The sequence below is a fragment of the Lutra lutra genome, chromosome 12 (genome assembly GCF_902655055.1).
Source record: "Lutra lutra chromosome 12, mLutLut1.2, whole genome shotgun sequence".
In the NCBI taxonomy this organism is placed as follows: domain Eukaryota; kingdom Metazoa; phylum Chordata; class Mammalia; order Carnivora; family Mustelidae; genus Lutra; species Lutra lutra.
Window position 1 is genome coordinate 56853119 of NC_062289.1, and position 23135 is coordinate 56876253.

The 23135-nt window shown below is 39.4% G+C and overlaps 1 protein-coding gene across 2 annotated transcripts in view; it reads left to right on the plus strand.

The window, feature by feature from the left end:
- Window positions 1-1384: 1384 nt before the first annotated feature.
- The window catches only part of ARHGAP28 (Rho GTPase activating protein 28), a 249382-nt gene continuing 227631 nt past the window's right edge, over window positions 1385-23135 (plus strand). For both annotated transcript variants that reach the window (XM_047697642.1, XM_047697643.1), the window contains exon 1: window positions 1385-1673. The gene's annotated coding sequence lies outside the window, so the exon portion shown is untranslated. The remainder of the gene's footprint in view (window positions 1674-23135) is intronic.

Below are 23135 nucleotides of genomic sequence, written 5' to 3' on the forward strand. Positions count from 1 at the left end.
CACCATGAGATATCACCTCACACCAGTCAGAATGGCTAAAATTAACAAGTCAGGAAATGACAGATGCTGGCGAGGATGCGGAGAAAGGGGAACCCTCCTACACTGTTGGTGGGAATGCAAGCTGGTGCAACCACTCTGGAAAACAGCATGGAGGTTCCTCAAAATGTTGAAAATAGAACTACCCTATGACCCAGCAATTGCACTGCTGGGTATTTACCCTAAAGATACAAACGTAGTGATCCGAAGGGGCACGTGCACCCGAATGTTTATAGCAGCAATGTCTACAATAGCCAAACTATGGAAAGAACCTAGATGTCCATCTACAGACGAATGGGTAAAGAAGAAGTGGTATATATACACAATGGAATACTATGCAGCCATCAAAAGAAATGAAATCTTGCCATTTGCGACGACGTGGATGGAACTAGAGGGTATCATGCTTAGCGAAATAAGTCAATCGGAGAAAGACAACTCTCATATGATCTCCCTGATATGAGGGAGAGGAGATGCAACATGGGGGGTTGAGGGGGTAGGAGAAGAGTAAATGAAACAAGATGGGATTGGGAGGGAGACAAACCATAAGTGACTCTTAATCTCACAAAACAAACTGAGGGTTGATGGGGGGAAGGGGTTGGGAGAGGGGGTGGGGTTATGGATATCGGGGAGGGTATGTGCTATGGTGAGTGTTGTGAAGTGTGTAAACCTGGCGATTCGCAGACCTGTACCCCTGGGGATAAAAATATATGTTTATAAAGCTGTAAAAAAAAAAAAAAAAAAAAAGAAGAAAAAAGAAAAAAGAAAGGATGAATACCCAAGTTTTGTAGCAACATGGACGGGACTGGAAGAGATTATGCTGAGTGAAATAAGTCAAGCAGAGAGAGTCAATTATATGTTTCACTTATTTGTGTTGCATAACAAATAGCATGGAGGACAAGGGGAGATGGAGAGGAGAAGGGAGTTGAGGGAAATTGGAAGGGGAGGTGAACCATGAGAGACTATGGACTCTGAAAAACGATCTGAGAATTTTGAAGGGGTGGGGGGTGGGAGGTTGGGGGCACCAGGTGGTGGGTATTGTAGAGGGCACGGATTGCATGGAGCACTGGGTGTGGTGCAAAAATAATGAATATTGTTATGCTGAAAAAATAAAAAAATTAAAAAAATAAAAAAAAATGTATTCCCACCCTGTAAACACAGAAACAGAGGTATTCTTTTGGTTTTACGTACCAAAGCTTATCAGGGTTAGAACCCAGTTTGCTAACCCCGCCCCCTTTCAAGGCCACCCCGCCCCCCAGATGCGCCACCCCGCCCTGTAGCCACATGGGGCGCAGGCATTGTGGGAGATCTTACGCCATCTCTACTGCGCAGACTCAGAGGTGGCTGACGCTTGGCCGGTCCTGCCCCTGAGGCGTCTGTTTCTTTGTCCTCCTCCACGCCTCAGTATGTTCACTCGCGACAGGGGTTTGAAGACGTCTGCCCCAAGTTTCTCCTCTCCGTGTGCTTGAGGAGAAGGAACAGGCCAAGAGAACGCAAAACTGCCCAACCCTGCGGGGCTGAATATTCCTTCAAGGGTCCAAGGAAGCTGTCCCTGGGGACGGGCGAAGGGCTGGCTGTGGCGTGGTCCCTGCTGTCGCGCACCCCAGCGGTTCGTGTGATTCCTGAGACTTGGGACCCCGGTGAGTAGGAGGCCCAGTCCGGGGTGGGGGAGTTCCCCTCTCCGCAGGCCTGGTGAGATGCCCGCGGTGTTTCCCGCCCGTGCGTACCGTTCCGGCCAAATACCATTGAGGGCCTCCCAAGGCCCGGGCCTCGTGCGGAGATCCCGGTTGGGAGGCGGCTGGAGGTGTGAGGGCCAGGCCAGGCCCCAGGGAGCGGGGACTTCGGGGAAGGCTGGGACTCCGGGACTGAAACCAGGGCAGAGGCTGGGGTGTCTGGGGACAGCATCCTAAAGTTCCAGTGCAAGTGAGACTTTGCTGGCCAGAGGAAGGGAATGGGGAGCCTGCTGTCCTTTATCCCAGGTGTCAGAACCCTTTCTCTTACCTTTTAGGACGGTGCTTCTCAGATTTTGGTCCCAAGATTTCTTCACACAGTTAACATTACTGAGGAGCAAAGAGCTTCTGTTCCTATGGGTTTTGTCTGTTAGTATTTATTGTCAGAAATTAAAACTGGGAAATTTTAAATTTAAATTTAAATTTCAGTTTATTTAAGACTCAGTAATGAACCCCTTACATGTTAAAATGTTTATGAAAAATAACGTTACACAACAAAGAATGGCACTATTTTACATTTTTGCTCATCTCTTTAATATATTCCATCTCCTTCAACATTCAGTCTGTTATGATATCCACGTCATGTAGTCTCTGGAAAACTTCACTATACACTCCAGAGAGAATGGACTGAAAAAGATAAATTACGCCTTGGTGTTATGAATATCATACTGGTATTGATTTTGCAACCTGCCTAAAATGGTCTTGGAAACTCTAGGGTTCCCACTTTGAGAACCTCTGGATTAGGAAATTGGGAAGTGCCATGTGACCACAGTGAAACAGATCCCGGTACTGAAATGATGACCTGAGCTGAAGGTACTTGAATTTGGCTGCTGTGAGCTGGCAAATTATCTTTTTGATGATATTGTTATAGGAAAACTAATTGCATTAAAATTGTGTTTTCTTTGAGAGGCATGTCCCTAAATTTTTATCCAGTGCAAGCATTTAGCATGGGATGAGAAGCTTTGGTATCATAATGCTCTGATGAGGGAGGAGTCATTTATTCTACACAAATTCCTATTTTCTTATCTTTTCTTTTTATTTGGGGCATTATTAGAGATTCTATGAAGTGAAATTCTGGTTTCCCTCAGTCTCTTTAACTGCTCTTTTTCAGCATTTCTTTTGTGGGTCCCTCCTCTGCCTAAATGTGCAGAAGGGAGTGGAAAATAGGGAATTCTGTCCATAATTATATAAATGGGCTGAGCACATTCTCAAAGTACAAACAGGCATCTTTCCTGGTGCATGATGGACAGCTTTCTGGTGCAATGAGGAGCATTGGTAAGTCTTCTCAGTACAGGAGAACTTGCAGTGTCCTGAGCCCTATCTCTTTATGCTGTTTCCCTAGGTGATTTCATCTAATTTCATGGCTTTCTGTGTTTTTATTGTCAGAGCACATTATCTGCCACTGCTTCTAATTTGAGTTCCTGGCTCAAAATTTAGTTGTCTGTATGATATCTTTACTTTTATGTCTTTTTTTTTTTTTTTTTAAGATTTTATTTATTTGATGGGCGCCTGGGTGGCTCAGTGGCTTAAGCCTCTGCCTTCGGCCCAGGTCATGGTCTCAGGGTCCTGGGATCGAGTCCCACATCGGGCTCTCTGCTCAGCAGGGAGCCTGCTTCCCCCTCTCTCTCTGCCTGCCTCCCTGCCTACTTATGATCTCTCTCTCTCTCTCAAATAAATAAATTTTTAAAAAATTAAAAAAAAAAAGATTTTATTTATTTGAGAGAAAGAGCATGAGTGGAGGGCGGGCAGAAGGAGAAATAGACTCCCCACCAAGCAGGGAGCCTGATATGGGGCTTGATCCCAGGACCCTGGGACCATGACCTTAACCGACAGAGCCATCCAGGCACCCCTCCACTTTTATGTCTTGAGGACAACTCACACTTAACAAAGTGAAACTGTTCTTCCAATTTTTCCCCTTGATGCGTGCACTCAGCTTGCTCATTCTTCAGTCCCCCCCTCCTTAGAAATTGACATCATATTCTTCTAATTTACTAAAAATATCAATCTGAAAGTCATTCTTGAGATTTGCTCATTTGGGCTTTTTTTTTTTTTTAAGATTTTATCCATTTATTTGAGAGAGAGCAACATGAGTAGGGGGGGGCAGAGTGAGAGGGAGAAACAGACGACCCCCTCCCTCCACACACTGAGCAGGGAACCCAACATGGAGCTAGATCCCAGGACCCTGAGATGATGACCTGAGCTGAAGGCAGACACTTAACCAACCAACTGAGCCACCCAGGCGCCTCTCATTTGAACTTCTTATATTTCAATCTATCATCTAGTCTTATTCATTTTAATTCTAATTTGTATCTCTAATACATTAGCTTTTTTACTGCTGCTACCCTGGTCCAAGTTTACCATCATTTTTTGCCTGCACTGCCCAATAGCATCCTTCTTACTTATTCTCCTTATATCACGTATACCATTGCCCCTTCTTCACTCTGTCTCCAAACCTTACAAAATCAGAAGTGTGAGTACATTGGTTCCCTGTCAACAGTTTTTATGTGGCTTCTTAGTGTTTTTAGGATAAAGATCAAAGTTCTTAACAAGGTGTCTAAGATACCATGTGATCTGCCATGACTACCTCTCCAGCATTCATTCAGTGGCTAACATTTATCACTGAGCATATAATTTGTGCCAGATACTGTTTAGGCACTGAGGATACAATGGTGAACAAGGTCAGGGATCCTATTCTCATGGAAATTATATTCTAGAGTAAGAAATTAGGCTACAAGCCACCATACCAATAAATAACAAAGATAATTTCAGAGGATAAAAGTTCTACAACGAAACAAAACAATGTGATAGAAAGAAAGTGATGACAAGCTACCTTGAACTGAGTGGTCAGAGAGGACGTCTCTGTGAAGCTGAGCTCATAATGACAAGAAGAAGCCAGGTCAGCCATGTGAATATATGGGACAGGACATTCCAAGTGGTGATGACAACAAAGATAAAAGCTCTGAGGGAGAAACAAGTTTGTTTATGAAATAGACCTGTGTGGCTGGTTCATGGTGAGCTAGCATATTAGTTTTCTATTACTACTGCAACAAATTATCATAGTGGCTTAAAAAATACAAATTTACCAGTTTACAGTTCTGGAAGTCAGAAGTCTGAATGAGTCTCACTGGGCTAAAATCAAGGTGTCCACAGGACTACATTCCTTTCTGGAAGTTCTAAGGGAGTATATATTTCCTTGCCTTTTCCAGCTTCTAGAGGTTGCTGACACTGCTTGGCTCATGGCCCTTTCTCTCTACCCTCAAAACAATGTGGGTTGAGTCTTACATTATGTCATGTTGATGATCTTGTTTCTGTCATCACATCTCATTCTCTTGACTCTTCTGCCTCCCTGTTCTTCTTTTAAGAACGCTTCTGATTACATTGGATCACCTAGAGAATCCAGGATAACTTTCCATTTTAAGGTCAGTTGATGAGCAGCCTTAATTTCATCTGCAACCTCAATCCCCCTTAGTTGTATAAAGTAATGTATTCGCAAGTCCCAGGGATTGGGTGTGGGTGTCTTGGGGAGGGAGACATTCCACCTACGACAGGAAGAAGAGTGTAGAAGATGAGGACAAAAGGTGAGCTTGGACCAGATTATGAAAGACCTGTAGGCTAGGTTAAGGAGTTTAGATTTTATTCCAAGAAAGAAAAACCCCTTGGAAGTTTCAAGCAGAACAGTGGAGTGACCCAAATTGCATTTTAAAAGGAACAACTGTTTGTCATGTGGAATTGGATTTAAAGAGAGAAAGAATGTCAGTAGGGAGACTAGCTAAGGAATATATAAACTTGTCTGTGCTTGGTTAATTGGATTAAGGTGATAGTAATAAATGTGGAGAGAATCGAATCATTATAGGGTATATTTTGGAGATAAAACTTGCAAATATATTTATATGGAGGTAAAGGAAAGAGAAGAATGAGGGATGAGGCTCCCACTAAGATGGGGAAGGCTAGAAGATCAGATTTGAGGAGATGGAGATCAGGTTTTTTTCCATGTTAACTGAGAGAGCTACATTTGGTATTCAAGTGGAGATGTCAAGAAGGCAATTATATGTAAGAGTCTGAATCTCAGTGGAAAATCAGGTCTAGAAGTACGTATTTGAGAGTTAACACCTAAGTGGGATTAAGGCCATGTGACTGGGTGATATCTTTTAAAGATACAAATACAGTAAAGTAAAGGGTCTAGGATCAGACCCTAGGGCTCCAATAATAAGGGTCAAACAAAAGAAGAGCCAGCAAAGAAAACTGAGAAGGCCAGCCAAGAGATTGTTTTCAGTTTTTTCATGAGGCAAGGGGATGATTAACAGTTTGAATACCAGTGAGAGATGAATGAGGTGAAAGAGAAGTGCCTGTTGGATTTACAATATGGTGGTTATTGCTGACCTTAAGAACAGTTTGAGTGGAGTGGTAGAGATGGAAACCTGAATGAAGAGTGTTAAAGAGAGAAACAGAGGTGAGAAAGTAGAGGTGGCTGTTGTTGACAGTTCATCTGTATTCTAAAATGTGGTATGTGCCATCCCAGTTTGAAGCCTTTGTACACGTTCTTTCCTCTGCGTGGTTATCTCTTTCCTCTTTACCACACCACTGCTCCTTGTTAAGTTCATCCACATACTCGAACCTCACCACTCATATCCCTTCTTCAAAGAGGGCTTTCCTGATGATCCCAGTCTGTCTGCTTGGAAGACAATCTTCTTTCATAGTACACCTCACATCTTAAAATTTTATAGTTATGGGCCCACCTCCCCATACACACATGCACACACACACACATTGTACACATGTCAGCCAGGTAAATTCCTAAAGATGGGACGATTTCATTTTTGCTCATTATTGTATTCCTAGTATGTAGCGCAATGTCTAGCACATTGTAGTTTGTCAATATTCAGCTCATTTATTCAACTCATTCATTGAGTCAGTGAATAAATTAATGTTATATTTTAAACCTTGGATGAATGATACGGTCTTGTGTTTTATTTTTCTGCAGTTCATTGTTTACATGTGATAGATACTTGGTAGCCACTCATGAAATCATATAAAGACCTATCAGGAGCACTTTGATTAAGAGTTAATGAACATTTTGACCTGAAAAATAATTCAGCATCTTTTGCAACAGATTCTTGATGAAGAGCTTCATAAATCATTTTAGCTTTGATGTTAAGAGCTACATGTATTCCCAAAGGCTAGCATTCCCAGGGGCTAACAAAAAACTGTTCTGAAGGTATGGAAATTTTTGTGTGTGTTTCTTATTATTTATTAGCTAGGTCACATTGGAAGACCACTTAAACCCTCTGGTTTAATGTTTTTATCTGTAAATTAGAGGTCATTGTCCTTATTTTGCCCACCAAATAAAATATGTGAGAACACTGAAAATTCTAAAGCACTGTGAAAATCTAAAGTATCATTACCCTTATGATTCCTTTTTAGTACAACTCCTGTTACCGAAATGGAAAGATGAAAATACCCTCACTTGCTTTCCTCCCTTTTAAACTTGGTATCCTCTGAAAGGGACTTAGAGTCAGAGTAGATGGCATTAAACCTTTTATTACCTATTCAGGAGCCAGGTTCTTTAGTATTTTTATTGGGATCCTGTTTGTACCGTAATGCATTATCTGTTCCCTTTACTCATTTACTTCTCATGGGAAGAAAACAAGTCATTTTTGGACTTGGAATCTGTAGGCATAAAATGTGCCCTTCTTGCTATTCAGAAATAGAGACTCTAAAAACATGAAACTTGAGGTGCTTCAAGGTGCTGTTGGATTTGATGTGAAGAATTTGAAAAAGACCAGTATTTCACCTAACAAAAGTCTGGAAATATGAAAATGCTTTTGTGCTACAAGCAATTTTTCTAATTTGTCTACATAATATGTAAATATAGAATAATTTTCACAAACCATACAGAAGAATCCATTTTATTACTTTACAGCTGTCCGTTTCTAAATGTGTGTGTTTATTAATACCATATTTAGTGCAGTTGATTAGGGTTCCAAGGATAAAAATACATAGACCTTGGTGTAAGTTTCAGCTTCGGTGCTTGTAAGCATGTGGTTGTGTGCAATTTATTAACCCCTTTGAATATCTTTATTTTTTTTCTTCATCTTTAAGTAGGAAGTTTTTCATAGAATGTTATGATAATGAAATAATATTGAGAAAATAATTTAGCTCATAGTAAGTGCTCAGTAAAGATCTATGTTATCATTATAAATATTATATATCATAACATTTATAATGTATTAATATAATTATATTACTCATACTGTATTGATTAATATACATGTATTATATTTTAGTGTTAATAATATAATTAATATAATATTCACATATTGGTATATATTTTTAGTATCTTCCTATTAAAGATTGAGTTGTATCCCTCCTCCCCAATTCATATGTTAAACTCCTTAACTCAGTGCCTCAGAATGTGACCTTATTTGGAGATAAGGTCTTCACAGAGATAATCAAGTTAAAATGAGGTCATTAGGGTGGGCCCTATCCAGTATGACTGGTGTCTTTATAAAAAGGGGAAATTTGAAAAATGATATGCACACAGGGAACAAACCATGTGAAGATGAAGGCAGAGAGCAGGGTAATGATTCTACAAGCCAAGGAATGACAAGATTGCTAGCAAACCGCCAGAAGCTAGGCATGAGGTAAGAACAGATGCTCCCTGACAGCCCTCAGAAGGAACTAGCCCTTCCAGGAACCTTAATCTAGGACTTCTGGGCTCAAGAACCAAGCAAAAATAGATTTCTGTTGTTTAAGCCAGTTTGTGGGTACTGCTATAGCAGACCTAGCAGACTAATACACTTGTCCACTGGAAAGTGAGTGAGGGTAGTCAGATTTTAGGAGGCTACAACATAGGCAGGGCCACCAAGAGCATTTCCCCTGTACTTTCTCTCATTGTCCACTATTGAAATCCTACTTATCATTCCAGGTCTAATCCCAGAACCACTTCTTCCATAGAGACTTTCTTAGTCTTCCTGTCAGAGCAATTGCTTCTACTTTGGTGCTCCTAACAGAAAGACAAGCATTATTTCCCTAGCTCATCCTCTCTGTAATTCATTCCTCAAGTGAATCTAGATCATGTCACGTAAGAATTACCCCTATATGGGGCACCTGGGTGGCTCAGGCCTCAAGCGTCTGCATTCAGCTGGGGTCCTGATTCCAGGGTCCTGGGATGGAGCCCCTCATCGGGCTCCCTGCTCAGCAGGAAGCCTGCTTCTCTGTCTCCTACTCTTCCTGCTTGTGTTTCCTTTCTTGCTGTGTCTGTCTCTGTCAAATAAATAAAATCTTAAAAAAAAAAAAAAAAGAATTACCCGTATATCATAGTTGATTTTTCACCCCTGTCCCAACCCATTCAACTCTAAGAGTTTTGAGAGCAAGAGATGTATATCATTGCTTTGGGGTGGGTCCGTGCCATCTCTTCTCAGCTAGCCTGGAGGAGAGTGCTTACATGGAATGGATAGCGGATGCTCAATAAATGTTTCAGGAACTGAACTGATTTTCTCTTCACTGTTTCCTCCTCTTCACTGCGCTGTCAGAGAACCTTTCACAGAGGGAGGAACTAAAGTTAGCTGGGTAGGTAAGTACCTAAAATATGCTTTTTTGTTGCTGTGGTTTATGGAAAGGGAACTTGTGGCCAAAAAGCACCTGGGGGATATCAGGAAGTTTTGGGCGCAGAGCCAAGCAAACTAAGTTTTCTCAGTTGAGGTGAAGGATGGGGTTGGATTGACGGCCTTGAGAACGGTTCAGGGCTGGAAGTCTGAGACTGGTCAGGTTGGGAAACCTGGCTGTCACTGTAAGAAGGAAGGTATGGTTAAAGTACCAAAACACATTAGGGCTGGGGTTGTTTGGGTGTAGGGGAGGAGAAGAGGGAAATGGCAGGGGTCACTTTTTGTCTAGCTACTAGTGAGGAAGGAGGGTCTGGACTACGCAAAAATCACAACATGTGATAAATACAGATGAATGTATCTGAACAATAATACAGAATATTTGAAACTTGAGTGATTCAGGAAAATGTGTCGTGCATGGTTGCTATTGTTACAGAAATGATAATGGCAGTATGCCTGAAGGTGAGGGTCTTCCCTTTTTCTAGTTTCTGTTGTTTTTTCCCCCTGGCCTATCTTGAGTATTGAACTGACATACATTTTCATTATGTTTTTGTATGAAGAGCAGTGAAGTGATTAAATTATTGGTTCTCTATAGTCCTTACTGGATTTTTTCCCCACTATTTTAAATTCCGCCCCTTTGTTCTAGGATATCGTAAGACAATTTAAATTCCTTTTTCTTATTTCCCAAGATCAAGAGAATTTCTACTTCGCTTGGGGATATCCTATATCTGTCTTAATGGCTTAAGGAGTTTTGCCTCCCTCTTCCATTGTTCCCACATTTTCTCATTGTACACTGCCTTCTAGCATGAGAATACCTGTATCACTAATCCCTCGAGTTTAAGGGAATTTCAATATAGTGTTATTTATAGGCTATGCTAGTTTTCAGGGCTAGAGAATGCAGGTGATAGGAGGCATGTGGTCAGTGACAAAGAAGTGTGAGATACTGTCTTTGTAATTGGGCCATTTTTTTTCTTTCAAAGTTAACTGTAAAATAAACTACCATAACCATGAATTATATAATAGTGTAACTGTCTGTAACGTAATCTGTCTTCAAACACATAGATTACAGTCATCTTACATTTTACAAAATTTCTGCTGTGGATTATTCACTGCCTTTTACATTGTTCCATATGGGCATGTATTGGGAATGGGCTTATGTTTCCACCAAGTACTCCCCAAATTCTGTCTTTGAGAGGCACTCTTCAGTCTCCCAGGAGCCAGCTTGTGTGCTCTATTGAGAAGAGGTGAGCTTTTGGCAAATAAAATGGTACACATGCTCATCATAGTGAAAGAAATAAGCCGATAAACCTGCAACATTTTTTAAGCTAATGAGTTTTTGCCTATATTTGTAAGGGATCCAGAAAATTTGTCCCCCTCTGTTTTTTTTTTTTTTTTTTTTTAAGTAAATGAACAGTTAGGGAGCCATCTGTGAAGCATTGGAAAGAATTGTGTATTTAACTCAATGTACTTATTATTCTTAACTTCCCTTTGACCCTTGTTCTGAAGACTGTCTTATATGGATTTTAAAAACATGTCCAAAGATATTTTTAAAACTGCCATATGCTTAGGTTGATTTATATGCTTAAAACATGACATTTGGCTATGGGGAAAAAAAGGCAGCCTGTATTGTGAACTATAGCATGCATAACTGAAGTGCTAGAAGAGTTAAATAGAGAGGCGGCAGAGTATTGTAAATAGCCAAGCCTGGGTTTAAATCCCAGCTCTGGCCCTTACTTACTAGCTGTGTGACTTTGGATAGATAATTTAATCTCTCTCTGCTTCAGTTTCTTGAATGAAACTGTGAGAATGCATTATAGGTTTTTATAATATTAAATTAGTTAATATTTATGAAGTAATGAAAATAGTGCCTAGCTCATAGTAGGTGTAAAATAAGTGTTAAGTAAAATTCTTCCCATAATTAGCAATGAAAATATTTTTTATGGAAATTCAGCTATACATTCCTTTGGATGAGTACTAAATACTGCATTATCATATGGGGCTTTATTATGAAAAACTCAACTTGTTTTTGGGCCTGGTCAATTGGAGATGATGAAAATAACTAAACCCATTTGGTCTGAAAAGCTTTTTACATTCCCCAAGTCAGGTGAGGCAAGGGCAGAGTGCTGCAGGCCCTTGTTGCCCAAGAAGATGGAGTATTACTAGGAAAACAAATGAGGGTGGGGGAGAACCTTTCACTTTGGCTTTTGTGACTCCAAGGAAATCCAGGCATCAAGCGGTACTTCTGAAGTTACATGCTGTTGTTGGTATGTGTGTATAGGTGGTAGGGAGATGGATTAAGAAAAACAATTATTTCTGAAAAATAGCAGACACCATGTGCACTTTGCTGCTTCTGAAAACAATATATGATGGGGATCTCTCCATAGTAGTCGTGGAGAGGTATTCCTCCTTCCTGTTCGAAGCTTCATAGTTTTCTGTGGTTCTCACCCAATCTGTTATCTATGAACAACTGCATATATCTTTTCATACTTTTGCCAGTGTATCTATGATTAGATTGTTAGATGTCAAACTGCAGAGTTAGGAGATAAATGCATATGTTGTTTTGCTAGAAGTTGCCAAATTCTCCTCCATTAGTGTATCATTTTGAATTCCTATCAATGGTATATGAATACCTGTTTCCTCAAGGTCTCATCAACAGATTTCAGATGTTTTTATTGTTGCCAATCTATTAGGTGAGAAATACATGACTATAGTTTAATTTTCATGTCTCTTATTATTAGTAAGGTTGAGTATCTTCTTAGGGCATTAAGAACTATTTGCATTTTGTTCTGTGATTTTCTGTTAATATCTTCAGCTCATTTTTCAATAAAGTGTTGGCTTATTTCTTCTCTATTTTAAAAACTACATTCAGAACATTATCTCTTTTTCTGTGACAGAAATGGCAAATATCTTTTCTCAGTTTGTCATTTGTCCTTTTACTTTACTCATGTTGCTTTTCCTATATATAAAAAAAATTTTTAAAGGTTTTATGGAATAAAATTTATCAGTGTTTTCTCTTATTCTTCCTGAATTTTGATTATAGTTAGGGAAGTTTTTTTTTTTTTTTTTAAAGATTTTATTTATTTATTTGACAGAGAGAGATCACAAGTAGATGGAGAGGCAGGCAGAGAGAGAGAGAGAGAGGGAAGCAGGCTCCTGCTGAGCAGAGAGCCCGATGCGGGCCTCGATCCCAGGACCCTGAGATCATGACCTGAGCCGAAGGCAGCGGCTTAACCCACTGAGCCACCCAGGCGCCCATGTTTTTACCATTGTCAAATTATAGAGGAATTCATCATGGTTTTTTCAAGTATAGTTGATCCTTGAATAAGATAGGGGTTAGAGGTAACATCCAACCCCCCCCCCATATAGTGGAAAATCTGTAAATAATATTTGACTTCCCAAAAACTCAACCACTGATAGCCTACTGTTGACTATAATCCTTACCAGTAACATTGATTGTATTCTGTATTCTTAAAATGAAATAAGCCAGGGAAAAGAAAATGTTATATAGGAAATCAAAAGGAAGAGATAGTATTTATATATACAGTAGCGTAGTATATTTATTGAAAAAAAATCTGTGTATAAGCGGACTCACACAGTTCAAACCCATGTTGTTCAAGGGTCAACTGTACTTGTGTGGTTTAATATTTTACATTTAATCTCTGATCCTTGTACACTATGAACTGAGCTCTGTGCTTTGGGTTACCTGGGGCTTGACAAGCATAGATTGGATGGGGATTTGGGGAAAATGAAATGCAGTGTTGTATACGATACTGTTTCTGCATCAAAGTCTATTATTAGAAAAGAATAGCTCAAAACAGCTCTTAAGGAGAATTGAATAAATGAATACCATGAGTCTGTATAGTAAGATAGTATAGTAAAGAAATCAGTTCTCTCCAAATGAACTTACTGATGTACTTGAGGGCACAAAAAATTTCTTAAAAGAGAATGAGATAAATTCTGACAAAAGTGTTTATAGAATAAAATGATAGAAAAGAGTTTTATTTCATGGGATAGTCAAGAAAAGAATCCCAAGTGAAATGACACTAGAGCTGAATTTTAAAGGATGAGTTGAAACTCAACAAAGTGAAGATAAAGGAGAGTATTACTAGCAGAGAGTGTTTTGTGGCTTTAAAGTATTTGCTGTGTTGTTGAAAAAGTGGAAGAGTTCCCTTGACTTAGTCATCTACCACATAGGAGGAAGGGATAAAAGAGAGAACTCAGTGATCCTGCTAGATCAGAGGTCAGGAAATATTAATCCAAAGGGACAGATTGTAATTATTTTAGGCTTGCAGACCATATGTTCTCTATCACTGTTATTAAGTTCTCCTGTTGTAGCACGAAAGCTGCCATAGTAAACAAATGAGCATGGCTGTATTCTAATAGAATTTTATTTACCAAAAGCAGGTGGCAGTCCAGATTTGGCCCATGTGGCATGGTTTGCCACCCCTGGAATGAAAGATTGGAATTGGAGGGCAAGTGAGGATGGGGAGTGTTGGAAGCACAGCAAAGTCTGGGGGAAAAGTCACAGCAACATCATCATGTCTTTGTGTTAGCATCCTCAGAGAGCTAAAACTTACAGTGTGGCTGCTACTACTATGTAATTTTATAGAAATATAATGTAAAATTTAGATTGAAATCCCCTTAACCTTGTATACTGAAAAAACATGAGTTGTGGGAGCCAGAAAAGAATGACAATCTCATCTTGCTTTGCCCAAGTTGGGGCTGTGAAAGATAAATCTTCCCAAAGTTTGGATAATCTTAATCCAGTTATAAGCAGGTACCACCCTGTGTCAGAACTCTCTCAAAGTGGGGAATTTTGACATAGGAAATCAGCTTCTTAGTGCAGTAAATAACCAGAGGCATCATTTTGATGCTTAAACTTACAGAAAGCTTAAAAGTTGTTCAAGCATTATATAAAAGTCTGATGAATTAGATCTGAGAGCAAAAGGGAAAACCTCTTGATGAATTGAACGGGGTGCCTAAATTGGGTCTGAAGATGGATTAGGTGGATTCTAAGTATTTCTCAGACTCGCAGATTCTACAAACATAGGCAGCTTAATAGCAAAGCCTATGAGAATGTTTGTTTTTGGCCAACTGTTAAATAATGGAGAAGTTCAGTGTGTAAATGCATCTTCATTTTTGTAACAGTGCAAATAATTATTAATTAGGTGTTCCAAATAATCCATCAGTCTGAGTACATATCTTACTAAGTCACAAAGGTGATGACTGTTAAAAAATTCTTATAATCTTAAAAACAAAAAAATGGACTATACATCTCTGAAGGAAAAAAAAAATCTAAGCATTATCATGATGAAAGTGGCAACTTTCACCAAGGTGCCAGTGATGTTTCCATAATTATTGACTTAATTAAATGTGTAAGTCAGTCATTATAGAATTACATTTTAATTTTTAGAATTTAAAGGGAGAGTGAAGTTAGTTACTGAGCAGGGTAGTTAGTGAGAATGTTAGCCAGGAGCAAATTACCTTTCATCAAGATGAAAGTTTCATGTTACTACTAAGTGAAATTCTCTAGTGTATCTCTGTATATTATGACATAGCTTTTTGAAGTAGAGATAACCTGGCTATTCACATGATTTCTTTCTTTTTGTTTCTTTGTCAGCAAAGAAGCCTGCATGGAATGTATTTTCCTGTTTTTTCCAATTATTGCTCACACTGCTTCCAGTGCTCTTCTTTATTTTCAACAAATAAGGCTCTTCCATGCAATAACATATATTTAAGCTCCTTGGTAATCAGTGGTCTGTGACATGGATAAAGGCCTTCCAGTGATCTCTTGCTTAAGCCATCCATTATTTTTGAAAGTTTGGATTTCATCTCCTGGGCTTCCACCTAGAGACTTATGATGATGAGGGTAGGATTGGTAGAGGCGAGATGCAAGTAAAGGGTTAGAAAGTGATTGTGGATTAAATATACACCATGTCCCAGGCATAAAACTCTTTTCATATATTATTTTATTTCAGGAGGTCACAATTTTGAGGAAACCAGAGGAATCATATTAACACGTGTCTGATAAAACCATACAGATTGGTTTTTTTCCTCTTGTTTTTAACACATTGGCCAGGACATCCTGTAGGATGTTGAATCTGTGTTTTATATTTCATTCAAAAAATTTACTAATGAGTTTATAAATATAATAAGTAATCATTTTATACCATTGCCCAGGTCTTCCTCTCCATTCTTTTCCACTTTTCACACTCCCACCACAACCGAATAATTAACAGAATTGTGCATATTTAAGAATTTCTTTGTATCACTTCAAAGGTAGCATGTGCAAAGCATTGAGATGAGCTAGACAAGTAAGCAGTGTCAAAGTCATAGGGTAAAGGGAATGTGTCATGCCAGTAAACTTGGTAATAGAAATCAAGGGATGGGCCTTTCTCAGTACAGTGCCATGATCTGACTTGTGTTTAGATACATGTTATTCTGGCAGCGATGTTAGAGATGGATTTTTGGGAGCCAAGGCTTGTGGCCAAGTAGCATGGTGTGAAGACACTTGTAATATCCACATAAGGAATGGTGAGGACTGCACTGGCAGAAGGGATGGAGACAGAGAGATAGATTTGAGAATGATTCATTTACTCTTGTGTGTGGGGTAGAGGAAGGGGCAAGAGTCATCAACACCTCTTAGAGTCCTAACTTGCATGACTAGGTGGATAATCGTTCCTTTGAGCCAAAGAACACGTCTTGATTTATGAAACAGAACGATATTTTCAGCTTTCAAAATTGGACATAGAGATTACTCTTGTATAAAGCAGGACTGTCCAAAATAAATATAATGTAGACCACAAGTGTGGGCTACATATATAATTTTAACTTTTCTGGAAGCAACATTAAGTAAAAGGAAATAGGTGAAATTAATTTTAATAACATATTCTATTTAACCCAATGTGTTCAAACTATTATAGTTTAAACTTATAACTAACATAAACATTCTTAAAGAGCATTTTACATTTTATTTTTATGGAAAGTTTTCAAAATGTTTTGTGTGTTTTACTCTTATGGCATATTGCAGTTCACCCTAGTCATCGAATGCTCAGTAGCCACAGGTGGCAAGTAGCTACCATATCAGACAATGTACCTGCCCAGCATCCTAGTCGCTTAGATTAAAGCTTTATTTTCCATAAAAGAATCACACAGCTCCTAGAAATTGACTAGTTAAGATAAATGAAAAGCTCAGAAAGCTTTTAGCTTAACAAGAGAATAGATTATCAAGAGATAGGACATCTGTTTTGGGTTCTAATACTACAAATTGTGTGATTTTGATAAGTCACTATTTTTACACCTGCATGAATCTGAGGTCAGGACTCTTTACAGTTTGCTTTTAGTATCTGTAAGTCAGTAAGTTGACTTCTTTGTGCAGCAGCAGCATTTATAGTAGTAATAGCAGGGGGTGATGATAATGGCAAGCCTTCTGTTGTGTGCCAGGCAATGTTTTAAATACTTTACATACAACGACAAATCTAATTATCCTAACAACCCTATTCATTAGATTGCATTATCATGTTCATTTCACAGATGGAGAAACTGAAGTACAGGGAAGTTATCTAAGAGGATAACAGAGTTGGTAGATTGCAGATCTGAGTTTAAGATGTGGTTCTCAGGGTACCTAGGTGGCTCAGTGGGTTAAGCCTCTGCCTTTGGCTCAGGTCATGATCTCAGGGTCCTGGGATTGAGCCCCGCAGGGAGGCTGCTTCCCCTTCTCTCTCTGCCTGCCTCTCTGCCTACTTGTTATCTCTGCCAAATAAATAAACAAAATCTTAAAATAAATAAAATAAAATGTGGTTCTCAGGGTACATAACTGTTTTCCTTTTTAAAAAAAGTAATTTTCTTTCAAATATCACAAACATAAATCTTTTTCAAACTCATAAAAATAATTTCAAAGGCACAACTAGTATGTTTTGGGCCAGCTTGATTATTAGCACAAACAATGTGGTATATGCATACAGTTGATTCTTGAAAAATGCAAAGATTAGGTGTCCCACCCCTCCAGTTGAAAATTGGCATATAGCATTTGACCTCCCCACAACTTAATTAGTAGTAGCCTACTGTTGACTGGAAACTGTACCAGTAACATAAACAGTCATTTACCACATATTTTTGTATGTTATTTGTGTTACGGACTGTATTCTTACAATAAAGTAAGCTCGAGGGTCACGTGGGTGGCTGAGTGGGTTAAAGCCTCTGCCTTCGGCTCAGGCCCTGATCCCAGGGTCCTGGGATCGAGCCCCGCATTGGGCTGTCTGCTCTGCGGGGAGCCTGCCTCCTCCTCTCTCTGTGCCTGCCTCTCTGCCTACTTGTGATTTCTGTCAAATAAATAAATAAAATCTTTAAAAAATAATAATAAAGTAAGCTCGAGGCAAAAAAAATGTTATTAGGGAAAACAAACATAAGGAAGAGAAAATATATTTACAGAACTGTGCTATAAAAAAATCTGTGTATAAGTGGACCACACAGTTGAAATCTATGTTTTTCAAGGGTCAACTATATTCATCTTTAAAAACCACTTTTAATTGTAAAGAAAACAGGTAATTACTGCCTTTTCCTTGTAGTAGCCCTTAAGCCAAGCTACTTTGACATTGTAGAAAACAACAAAGGGCCAGTAGCCAGAGATCTGAAATTGGATACTTCTCAATAAAAAGAGATAACTGTCCTAAGAGTAAGAACAAAATTAACAAAGAAAAATGGACCAGTTCCCCCTTTCCCTATATGAGAGTGAGGCATAGGTGGTGGTTTGCTTATAAAATGTTTAACAACTATCTCTCTGGAAAAAAAATGTATGTGTTCTGTACATAAGGTAATTATAGAACTTTTATGTATGATGTGTACCACACGATTTATAAATAATAATAAATACACTAAACCCTTACTGGAAACTTCATATAGCCAATTGATTTTCATAAAGTACTTTGTTGATTTTTTTTTTTTTTTTTTTTTTTTTGCTGAGCCGTTCTGTTGCTAACCTGTAGTAGCACTTGATGAATGAATATAGTTTTGACATGAATGTTGGTTGATATTTGCATTTACATTAAGCAGAAAGACAACGGTGAAACAGTCAAGTCGTGCATCAGGATTAGTCTTTTTTTATTTTTTTAAAGATTTTATTTATTTATTTATTTGACAGAATGCGAGAGAGGGAACAGAAGAAGGGGGGACAGGAGAGGAAGAAGCAGGCTTCCTGCCAAGCTGGGAGCCCGATGTGGGGCTCAGTCTCAGGACCCTGGGGTCATGACCTGCGCTGAAGGTAGATGCTTAATGACTGAGCCACCCAGGCGCCCCAGGATCACTATTTTGTAGATGACATGAGTCACTTCTTTGCTGAATCAGAAAATAGTTTTTGAATAATGGAAGAATGGTTCTGTGTTTGTTATTTACAATGTAATGGCTACAGGTACAATATACTTGTAGGTTTAATCTGTGTGGTGAACAATTTATACTTCACTTTTAAAATTCTAGACAATCAACAAAACAATCAAGCCCTCATTTGTAGTAAATTGCTGATTTTCTTGGCGTAAATATCCCACCATGGCCAATTTCAGACTACCGACATGAGTGCAGCGTGCACAGTTGGAAGAGATTGACAGGAGCACACAATTAGCTGGTACTTCTGCTATATATAGAACAGATGTAAATAGCCTCCAAGGCATAACAAATAGTAAAATGTAATTAAATAATTAGTGTCTCTTACCTTTGTTTTAAATATAAATTATTTAATTGTAAGGTTATATAATTCATTTTTAATAACAGCTGTGTCTAACAACTGGCTCACAAAATTCCTAAAAATTTAATAACCCGCTTTTATGAGCCAGCACAAATCAGCTCCAGCACACGACTGGCACAGTATGGGGACTTTAGATGCTGACTTAGAAAGGAGCATGTGGAAGAAATCACATCTTACAGCCTGGGTACACAAGAGATTCAAAACCACCATGAGATTGTAGAGCTTGGAAAGATGATAGGCGATAGGAGCTGTAGAAGCATAAATAAGTATAGCCCATTTAGCAAACTCACCAAAAAAAGTCCTTGCCACTCTTCACCAGAATCTTCATTTTAATAACCAGTTAGGATCCATGCAGAGGGGGATATTTAAGTTAGATTTTTATGGAGACATCAGAAGCATTTGTTGAGAATGACCAAACCCATTCTTCGTGATAAGATCTCTGTACAATTTTGAACATGTAAAAGTAACTATAAAGGAAGGAGGATTTGTTTTTATACAGGTGTCTTTTCCTTCCTTGCTTTCGAATTGATGACAGTGCTTTATCTGTCATGTTTGAATGGCCTTGCCGGCCCGGCCACCTCGTCTGCTGCAGGCCAACTGCTGCTGTAACTCCACATTTGCTTTGTCCTGCCATGTCTGTTTCTTGCTTCGAAGTCCTGGGTACAGAGTTAAGCTATTTCTTTTTCTTTCTTTCTTTCTTTTTTTTTTTTTTTTAAAGATTTTATTTATTTATTTGACAGACAGAGATCACAAGTAGGCAGAGAAGCAGGCAGAGAGAGGAGGAAGCAGGCTCCCTGCCGAGCAGAGAGCCCGATGTGGGGCTTGATCCCAGGACTCTGGGATCATGACCTGAGCCGAAGGCAGAGGCTCTAACCCACTGAGCCACCCAGGCGCCCCGTAAAGCTATTTCTTATGCATTTTCCCAAAACCCACTCTGTGTTGTGAGACTTTTCTTGTCTGCCCTAGGAGTAACTGTGCAAGTCTGAACCTTTCCTGAAGGTGCTCCATGTGGACAGTGTCGCTGTGGCTGGGATTTCATTGGGTAACAAGCATTCTTCTACATCACATCTGGGTTTTCTTATTGTCTGGCTTTAAAGTGTTTTGGGGAGAAGTGCCTTCTTAATTGGAGTCTTCTGAAAGCAGATCCTCCATTGCTGGGATGTTTCCTGCGCAAGAGCAATAAGCAAACCTTTTGAACCATGCCTGTGTCCATAGCACATAAAGTACAAATACCTAAGATCATGTTACTTCTGATATCATGTGGGCTTTATTAGGTCAAAAAAAATTTCGAGAGTGAATCAGACCCTGGAGATAGCCAACCCATTTATAATTTTTTGGGGATTGGGATCAAGTAATGCTTTATGATGTTTGCAATATTTTAGGGGAAAAAAAAGACGTATCAATCTCTTCCCTCTTCAGTATTTTCATTTCTTGACTGGTTTATCATCGTAATATTTCTTTTCATCAAGCATCTTTCTCAACCTGGTGATTAGTTAGATTGTCCTTTACTGGGCTTTCATCCAGCTCTACTATGTTTTTCTCAATGGGTGTCATATTTCTGCAATAGAACATTAGCTCTTTTGGCCCTGGACTTTATTCTCACTTAGCCCCCATAGGCCCAGTTTATAAGCATGAAATGTATTTTTTCATAAAATGTCAAGACCAATCATATACAAAATTATAAGGCAGAAAACTCCTAGCTTCAATGCCTCACCTTATAATACACCCTTAAATTATATGCTGCTTAAGAAAAGAATTTTATCTCGTTTATCTTCATGCAGTGCATTTTGAATACAGTCACAAGCCAGATTTATATATATATATATATTTTTTTTTTTAAAGATTTTATTTATTATTTATTTGACAGACAGAGATCACAAGTAGGCAGAGAGGCAGGCAGAGAGAGAGGAGGAAGCAGGCTCCCCGCTGTGCAGAGAGCCCGATGTGGGGCTCGATCCCAGGACCCTGGGATCATGACCTGAGCCGAAGGCAGAGGCTTTAACCCACTGAGCCACCCAGGCGCCCCTAAATAAGTCTTTTTTAGGAAATCACTGAATTCCTGACTTGAGCTCAATCAAAATTCCAACTTCTCATTATGATTTTTCTTTTCTGCGGTGGGTTTTTGTCTTCTGCTTGGTATCCTGAGATTGTGTCTGGGTACAGGAGACATTTGTAACACTGTGGGGCTAGTGCTGTCCTCCAGACTTTTCTTACCTGCTTTACTCTTTGGTGGTGGAAGGCCGGGAGGGGTGGTTGTTCACATTGTCCTCACTCCTGGTGGAGCTCTATTTCACTCATTAGGCACAGGCAGTGTTTCTTGGGATCTCCAGCATTTCCTCCTGCTCATTAGAACTATACCTCAGACTTTTCTGGCCCTGGGGATCTCCTGTGGTCTGGCTAGGCCTACTGTTTGACTCCCTAGCTTGGGCTATCAACCCTGAAGCCCTGTGTCACAAAGTCATTTTCATCTTAGCTGTAGTAATTCCCTTGTGAGTTTGCCAGTCATTTCTTACTGGGGGGACATTGGACATTGCTGGTGTTCTCTAGGTCTTCTGTGACAGTTTCTGTGTGGGAGCAATGCTGCCCTTCTCTTTATATCACTGTCTGCAGCCTTATGTGTTATGGTTTAAAAATTCCACATTCAATCTTCTAGTCTTCTTGGTTTTGTTATTAATAGGAAGTTTAGGAAACTTAAGTGCTGAGCTTGAGTCATGAAAAGCCTAGTTTTCTTGACTAGTATATCTGGAATGTCCTTCAAGGGCCCATCTTGAAAGTGAAAATCTGAACTTAAAGCTGTAGCTGTTTCTCTTTTCCAACAATGACAAATTCATCAGTTTCTACATCCACAATTATAAAATTGTAAGTACAGGACTGTTACCTTACTGAAACTCCCTCTAAAAAGTAGGAGGACTCAAAATTCACAGGAGATCAGTGTCAGTGATCCTCAAGCAGGAAATAGGATGCTGTGTGCCTTATGTCCCTGGAGTTATGCAATGGAGCCCTGTTAAAATGGCTTTGAAGACAGGAGGGTAAGGCTAAATGAGACATTAGTTATAGTAATAAAACTTGTGTTGGAGGGAGAGGCCGATTCTGATCTCTGCTCTGTCACTTGTTAGCCATGAGACCATATTGCACTACTTTTTTAAGTTACTTATTTAGTTAGTTAGTTATTTAGGAGAAAGCTGAGAGAGAGAGAGACAGGGAGAAACAGAGAAACAGAGTGAGCATGTAAGCATATGGGAGGGAACGGGGTAGAGGGTGGGTCGAAGCAGATGGGGAGGGAGAGAGAGGGGGAAGGAATCCCAAGCAGACTCTATGCTGAGCTCCAGCTGATGTGGGGGCTTAATCTCACCTCCCTGAGATCCCAAAACCAAGAGCTGGACCCTTAACCGACTGAGCCACCCAGGCGCCCCTGCTGCACTTCCTTTTATCTGTTTATGATCCTTCTTTGGAGAATTCACACTAAAGCAGTTGTACTCTTGGTGAACAGGAAGAATGTTATATTGGGAAATACAAAATCAAATCAATACTTTAGTTTTATAGTTGGGTAGATAAGTTGAGTGGTTTTTCCCTTTGATAGCTGCAGCCAAGTGGTAATGCCCAGGAATGCCTCAGCACCTATTGCATTGCTCTTCACCAGAGGGACCTGGAAGAGCAAACTAGCCAAGAAGAGGGAAGTGGCTAGTTTGGCCTGTCTCGGCAGAGGGAAAGAGTTCCCGGGAAGTTGCAGGGGCATAAAATCATAAAAGAAGCAGACTCTAGGTGACTGCGGTTATCTCAAGGTAAATTTCTACTATCCAGATTACCTTTAGAATTATATTTCATTTGGATCAGATTTGTGATCTGTAGAGAACAGGAATTCATCTGATTTAGGAAATATACCCCTTTTCCACCATTAGCAGTTGAAATGAGTTCACAACAAAGGGATTCTGAATTCTTGGAAGCACTGTTAAGGGTATACTAATTCTTTCTCAAGTATCTCATCATCTACAACCTCTTTTCAGTCACTTTGAGAGGATTTTTTAAAAACAGCCA